General features: G+C 55.3%; 1 protein-coding gene across 1 annotated transcript in view; it reads left to right on the forward strand.

Annotated features, from left to right (window-relative positions):
* The window catches only part of TRIOBP (TRIO and F-actin binding protein), a 75,330-nt gene that overhangs the window by 14,714 nt on the left and 52,658 nt on the right, over positions 1-7,958 (forward strand). The window lies entirely within an intron of this gene.

Here is a 7,958-nt window from a genome sequence, read left to right on the forward strand (position 1 = left end):
AAAAAAAAAAAAAAGAGCCTAGCCAGAGTTTGGACTTTTTGTTTTTTAAACTTTCTTTTGTAGTCGTATGGAGCCACGGTAGGTTTTAGAGGAGGTTAGTGATGTAATTGAACCTATGCCTTAGGAAGTTCACCAGGGCAAAGGTGTGAAGGATGAATGAGATCAGGTGAGGCTGGAGGACGAGAAGCCAGTCACGAGCCATTGTAGCCACTGCAGCGACCCCTGGATCAAGCGTGAGTCCCCAGCTGGTGCTGAGTCGCCAGGTGAGAGGCTGTCAGAATCCGGCTCTTCACGGTCTCGAAGTGTCACCCTCAGATTATGCACCGAGTACGAAAGAAAGGCACCCTTAGGTGGGGAGGTCTGGCAGGCATCACCTTAGCCAAGTGGCCACTCAGTCTGCCAGGGTAGGACAAGCTGGCACCAGACGCCCCTGTGTGAGGCTTGGGGGAGGCCAAGGCATTCTTCCCTTACAAGTATTCCTGCTAGAAATTCATCGCCGGCACCTAACCCTGATGAAATGTCAGACAGATCCCAACAGGGATCCTCTGCAAACTCTCCGAGTGGACTCTCATGGGAGACAGAAAGGAGCTGGGAGCTGCTCTTGGCTGAAAGAGGCTCCAGAGACTGGGAGGCGATGCTGTGTGTCAGCCAACCGGCTCCTGGACAGGAGCAAACATGGCATCCATGGTGGACGCAGCTGGACAGCCATGAGTCTGAACATGGGCTGTGTGTTAGTTAGTGGCGTCGTATCCATGTTCTGTTTCCCAAGGGTGACAATGGCATTGAGGGGGAGGAGAATGTCCCGTTCCTAGGAGATGCGTGCAGAAGGCGAGGTGGACTGTCATAGCTTCTGCTAACTCACATGGGTCAGCCAGGTAGACAGATGATTGATAGGCTGGTAGATAGATAGATGGAGGGGAGAGGATGGATAGATGGATGGGTCATAGGTAGTAGATAGATGGAGGGGAGAGGATGGATAGATGGATGGGTCATAGGTAGTAGATAGATGGAGGGGAGAGAGAAAAAAATAGAAGAGAGATAGATGACAGATAGACGATAAGTAGATGATAGATGGTAAATGGGTGACAGGTGACAGATAGGTAGATGGTAGATGGGTGATAGGTGACAGATAGGTCGATGGTGAATAGATGGTAGACGGGTGATAGGTGACAGATAGGTAGATGGTGAATAGATGGTAGACGACTGATAAAGCAAATGGGGAAGGACAACTATGCATGTGGTCATTTGTATCACATTCGTGTCACCTTTCTGTGGCCCAGGTGAGAGATGGCAAACCTTGAATTAGGGCTGTGGTTATAGGGTAAGGTGAGGACAGAGGACGAGTGAGACTTAGGAGGTGGAGAGAAAACAGATGGCATAATGGTTACGTCGCTGAACTCCCATGTAGTTGACCACAGTTTGAGTCCAGACTCGGCGGCTTAACCTTATGCTGGTCGTGTGTGTGTGTGTGTGTGTGTGTGTGTGTGTGTGCATGTGCCCAAAATCCCAAGAGGAGAATGGAGAACTAGGGATTGCGGTGTGGCCATCCTGGGGGTGATTTCTCACTTTCTGTCTCTCTGTCTCTCCAGTGAGCACATGCACCCTATAGCAAAAATCTATTCAAAACAAGACAACAACTTAGGAAGTGGATATGATGGGACTCAGGCAAGAGTCTGTGACACACGGTCGCAGCTCCAGGCCTGGGTGTCTATGTGGATGGCGGTGCCCTTCGGTGAGAGCTGAGGACCGGGGAAGGACACACACAGGGCTGGCCATGCTGGGTCTGAGAGCCCTGAGGAGACACTTGGAGGCTGTGACACTCAGCACAGGGTCAGGCAGGGATGCAGCTGTGGCGCCTGCCACACAGAGGCCACGTCCCCTTGGGCCTCAGCAAGCAGTCGGTTATCTCTAGCCGGTGGTGGCCGAGCAGATGTGGAAGTGAGAACAGCAGCGCTTCCCTCTCTGGATGTTCTGGGGTGGCGCTAGATAGGTGCCTCGCATGGCTCCATTCCTGGGCTCCTGACCCCTTCTCTCCGGTTTGCCTTCAGCCCACTCCTCCCCGCTCTCTTTGCTGACCTCTGAAAGTCGGATGTTCAGAGCCACTCGGGTACTCAGCCGCTGGGCTCTCAGTCCTGCCCAGAGGAAGCCACGACCCCTGAGTCCGCGCCGTGGCCCGGGGTGCTCCCCTGGACTCGGGTGCAACTGTCCGAGCTATCTCTCTGCTGGGGTGTAGTACAGCACCTCGACCTCTCCCTGCATTCTCCTCCCCTCGTTGAACGAGCAGCCATGGAGCGCCTTCTGTGTGCCAGCCGTGAACAGGGCAGAAACCCGTCAGCGGCAGCTATTTTTTGCTATAGGGTTGCATGTGCTCAGAGGGGGCTGTGAGGGCGAGAGACTGGTGGACAGGGAGGGCCTGTCTAGCAGCTTGGGGTCCAAGTGGCCAGAGGCGTGGGCAGTGCAGAGGTTGCAAGGAATGTGCAGAGGTGGTGGGTGCGAGGAGCAGAAGGCAGGGTGCTGGGGCAGGTGGACATGGGGCCGTGAGAGGAGGCCCGCACAGAGAGATGGCGGCAGCCAGGAACTCGCTTCTCCTCCCAAACCTGCATCTATGTCACCGTCTGTCCTGCAGCTTGGACCCCCCAAATTTTAAAATTATTTTATCTTCTTCCATGAGAGACAGAGACAGAGGGAGAAAGAAAGAGACAGAGAGAACTCCCACCAGTGTCTTCACAGTGTGATCTCCCCAACTCCCGCCAGCCCGGACCACAGGGCACGCGTGCACCTGCCGTGTACAGGGAGGCCTCGGGACACAAACCTAGGACCCTCCCGGAGGGCCCCAGCGTCTCAGCACCATGTTACCCTGGTTCTCCTTCCTCACCTCTCTCCCCGCGTCATCCCAGCTCCTGTCAGCACTCTCTCCAACACACCCCACATCTGTGCCCTTGCCATCTCCATGACACCAGGGCCCCTCACAGCCTCCCTCAGGTCTTTCTGCTCTGCCCCCTTCGCCCACTCTCCCCCCAGTAGCAGGAGCCATCTTTGTCAAACCTTAGTCAGAGCTCGTCACCTCCGCTCTGCCCCCCAGCACCGGGAGGAGGACGTGAGGAAAGGAGTCACGTGAGGACCCACGCGCCTCCCGGGAAGGAGGGTGAGTGGTCTGAGGGCCAGGTGGGATTTCCTATAAAGTAGGTACCTGCTTTCTTGCTCTTGAACACACTGTGGGAGAGGAGCCTCACTGTGTGACCTGTTTAATCAATGGCGGCCACCACTGTCCACCTGCTGGCGAGTTCCTAAATTGCAGGCAGGGGCCAAGACCCAGCAGGGCCTACCACCTCCCTGATGCTGGGGAGTCCTTGACACCTCTCTCCGGGACCTCCCAGATTGCAGGTAACGCTCCATGGGGTGGACAGTGCAGAGCCCAGCTGGCAGGGGGACAGGACAGCGTGTCAGAGACAGCTGTAGAGGCTGCCCGTGGGCCCTCGCAGGGGCTGCAGCAGTGAAATCAGAGCCTGGTGGGCAGGCTCAGAGGGAGGCTTGAGATGGTGGGAAAAGGAAGCACTGAGAGCCCCCAGGACAGCTGGGAAGCCCCCTTCAGCCAGCACCCATGCTCACAGGGCGTGGAGAGCCCAGCCGAGGCAGAGCTCGGAGCAACATGCTGTATGCTGAGCACCTACTGTGTGCTAGGCACCTGGAGACCTGATAGAACATGCAGAGGCAGGGACCAGCAGTTGGTGTAATGGCTGTGTTGCTGGATTCCCATGTAGTCAACTGTGGTTCAAGTCCTGGACCCAGTGGCTTAAACTCATGCCGGGCAAGGGTGCATGTGTAGCCAAGAACCCGAGAGGAGAATGGAGGAGAAGGGATTGCGGTGTGGCCATACCCCTGGGGGATGATTTCTCACTTTCTTTCTCTCTCTGTCTTTCTGGTGAGTGCACGTGCCCTATAGCAAAAACTTCTCCCCCACCAAAAAAATAAAAAATAAAAAGAACATGCAGAGGCAAGGCCCCAGCTCACAAGCAGCCCACCGGGTCTAGAGCAGGAACAGGAATGCACACAGCAGAGATGTGGTGGGAACAAACACTGGGCCTGTGATGGGCGGACCAGGGAAGGCCTCTGAGCAGAGACCCCAGCATGAGGAGCCAGCCAGGCGAAGCAGGAGGAGGGAAGGGCCTGGGCAGGGCAGCGTTGTGACATGTTTGAGGAGCTGAGCAGAGAGGGGCTGCTGGAGCCGGGTCAGTGGGCCTCGGGCTGTGGAGCTGTGGGAGGCCCAGCGGGTGGGGGTAGAGCCCGCCCCCTGCAGAGACTTGCCAGCTGTGGAAAATCCTGGTTATTGTTTTGTTTTGTTTTGCTACAGGGCGTGTGCACATGCCAGAGAGAGAGGGAGGATGGCCATGCCGCAATCGCTTCTCCACTCTGCTCTCGGGGTTCTGGGCACGCACACACATGCGTGGTGGTTTGAGTTCCCAGACCTGGCACTTAACCCCACACACTGACTGGCCCCAGAGATGACTTTTATTCCAAGGGCAGAGGAGTCTCTGAAGTTTGTTTCTTTTTAAAGTTATTTTATTCGATTGCAGTTTATTTTTCCACGAGAGTGAGGGGGCAGAGGGAGAGGGTGAGGAAGAGAAAGACAAGCACCATCACGGGCTCCCACGCCACAGCCCCGCGAGCCTTCCCAGCCCGGCAGGGTCGTGGCGCATGCACCTGGCACGTGCAGGCGGACCAAGACACCAAACCAGCAGCCCTCCGCACAGGCCCGGCAGGGCTCAGGCAGCGCCTGGCTGCGGTGCCACCAAGCCGGCCCTTGACCTTTCTATTTCGCTATAGGGCGTGTGCGCTCACCAGACAGACAGAGAGAGACAGAGAGACAGAAAGTGAGAAATCACACCCCAGGGGGGATGGCCACGCCGCAATCCCTTCTCCTCCATTCTCCTCTCGGGATCTTGGGCATGCACACACACGCGCCTGGTATAAGTTTTAAGCCACCGGGTCCGGGACGTGAACCGCAGTCAGCTATGTGGGAGTCCAGCGACACAGCCATTATGCTAACTGCTGGACCTTGGCCTTGCCTGTGATGGGCGGACCAGGGAAGGCCTCTGAGCAGAGACCCCAGCATGAGGAGCCAGCCAGGCGAAGCAGGAGGAGGGAAGGGCCTGGGCAGGGCAGCGTTGTGACATGTTTGAGGAGCTGAGCAGAGAGGGGCTGCTGGAGCCGGGTCAGTGGGCCTCGGGCTGTGGAGCTGTGGGAGGCCCAGCGGGTGGGGGTAGAGCCCGCCCCCTGCAGAGACTTGCCAGCTGTGGAAAATCCTGGTTATTGTTTTGTTTTGTTTTGCTACAGGGCGTGTGCACATGCCAGAGAGAGAGGGAGGATGGCCATGCCGCAATCGCTTCTCCACTCTGCTCTCGGGGTTCTGGGCACGCACACACATGCGTGGTGGTTTGAGTTCCCAGACCTGGCACTTAACCCCACACACTGACTGGCCCCAGAGATGACTTTTATTCCAAGGGCAGAGGAGTCTCTGAAGTTTGTTTCTTTTTAAAGTTATTTTATTCGATTGCAGTTTATTTTTCCACGAGAGTGAGGGGGCAGAGGGAGAGGGTGAGGAAGAGAAAGACAAGCACCATCACGGGCTCCCACGCCACAGCCCCGCGAGCCTTCCCAGCCCGGCAGGGTCGTGGCGCATGCACCTGGCACGTGCAGGCGGACCAAGACACCAAACCAGCAGCCCTCCGCACAGGCCCGGCAGGGCTCAGGCAGCGCCTGGCTGCGGTGCCACCCAGCCGGCCCTTGACCTTTCTATTTCGCTATAGGGCGTGTGCGCTCACCAGACAGACAGAGAGAGACAGAGAGACAGAAAGTGAGAAATCACACCCCAGGGGGGATGGCCACGCCGCAATCCCTTCTCCTCCATTCTCCTCTCGGGATCTTGGGCATGCACACACACGCGCCTGGTATAAGTTTTAAGCCACCGGGTCCGGGACGTGACCCGCAGTCAGCTATGTGGGAGTCCAGCGACACAGCCATTATGCTAACTGCTGGTCCTTGACCTTTCTATTTTAAGATCATCTTAGATTTGTAGAAAAGCTGCAAAGATGTTTAGGTAGTTCCTGATCGTGTAGCTGGACCTGCCGATATTAGCGTCATATATATCCGTACTACCGTGATCGCAGTGGAGAAATTAACGTTGCTATGCTACCGTTCACGAAACTGCCGGCTTTATTTGGCTTCATCAGTTTTTCTGTTGATACCCTTTTCTGCTCCAGGTCCAGTCCAGGATCACACATGTATTTAGTCACCCTTTCTCCTCTGTCTCCTCCAACCTATGGCAACTTTGCGGTCTCCTCATCTTCCCCAACCCAAAAGGTTGTTGCAGGGCGATCTGGTCACCTTTGTCGGAAAGGGTGTCCCAGGTGGAACAATGACACTGAGCCAGAGCGCACATGTTGGGGCCCGCTGGACCTTTTGGGAGAGAAGGAAACATGGGGCTTAGAGTAGGGACGGTCAGAGATGAGAGAGGAAGTGCATATGGAATGTGTTCTAGGGTGGCTGAGGGGCTGCAGCCACCAGGCAATGACAGGCACGTCTGAGTGTTGCCACATGCTCAGTGCTGGAAATCCAGGCCCAGTGGCACCAGCTCAGAGAAGCCAGGGGTGGGGGAGGAAGCTGTGAAGGGGGATGAGAGGGGATTTTTTTTCCTTAGAATTATTAATTTAATTTAATTTAATAATATTATTATTGATTTACTATAGGATATATGCCCTCATCAGAGAGAGTGAGAAAGCAAGCCACCAGGTCTGGAACTTGAACTGTGGTTGGCCATTGGCCATGTAGGAACCCAATGCCTTAACCACCACGCCACCTGCTGGCCCTGGATTTTTTTTTTCTTTTTTGCCATAGGGCATGTGTGCTTGCCGGAGAGAGACAGAGAGAGAGAGCAAGGAAGTGAGAAATTACCCCTGGGCGATGGCCACACCGCAATTCCTTCTCCATTTTCCTCTCAGGATTTTGGATACACACACATACACAAGTGCCCCAGTGTGCGTCCAAGCTGCCAGGTCTGGAACTCAAACCTCATAGTTGGCCATGTGGGATGCAGTGCCTTAACCGCCATGCCCCTAGCTGACCCACGACAAGTACCAGCCCAGCGATTCACACACAGTTGGTGGTCAAGCCCTGCTCTGTGACTGAGGGACTGAGGAGAATGGAGGGTGACATTAGGGTCACAGAGACCCCATCACAGGCTGGGAGCTGCGAAGGGGCACTGCCCCTTAAACAGGACGTCCGAAACTGACAGGTGCTCGCGAGTCACCTGGGAATCTTTTTTCTTTCTTCTTTCTTCTTCCTTCCTTCCTTCCTTCCTTCCTTCCTTCCTTCCTTCCTTTCTTTCTTTCTTTCTTTCTTTCTTTCTTTCTTTTTCTTTCTTTTCCTTTCTTTCTTTCTTTCTTCTTTTTTTTTAAGATATTTTTGCTATAGGGTGCGTGTGCTCACTGGAGAGACAGGGAGAGACAGAGAGATAGAAAGCAAGAAATCACCTCGGGGGAACAGCCAAGCTGCAATCCCTTCTCCTCCATTCTTCCCTTGGGACTTTGGGCATGCATCCACACGCACCCAGCATGTTTCAAGTCGCCGGGTCTGGGACTCAAACAGCGGTCGGCCATGTGGGAATCCAGCACTTTACACACTGTCCCACCTGCTGGCTCTGCCTGTGAATCTTGTTGAACAAAGACTCTGAAGCAGTGAGCAGGGCAGGGCCAGAGATGCTGCATCTCTAGCTAACTCCCAGCTCCCCGGTCCCAGAAGGCTGTCCCAGCCCACCCTGTCCATCCTTAGGGCAGCCTGGAGGAGCCTCGGGGCTGGAGCGTTTGGGTGCAGGGAAAAGGTGCTTTCCAGAGCAGAAACTGGTAGGCTTTTTTTTTTTTTTTTTTGAGAGGGTTTGGCCATAGAGCGGGCGCGCTCACCCA

The sequence above is a fragment of the Tupaia chinensis genome, unplaced genomic scaffold (genome assembly GCF_000334495.1).
Source record: "Tupaia chinensis unplaced genomic scaffold, TupChi_1.0 Scaffold144197_2, whole genome shotgun sequence".
NCBI lineage: Eukaryota > Metazoa > Chordata > Mammalia > Scandentia > Tupaiidae > Tupaia > Tupaia belangeri.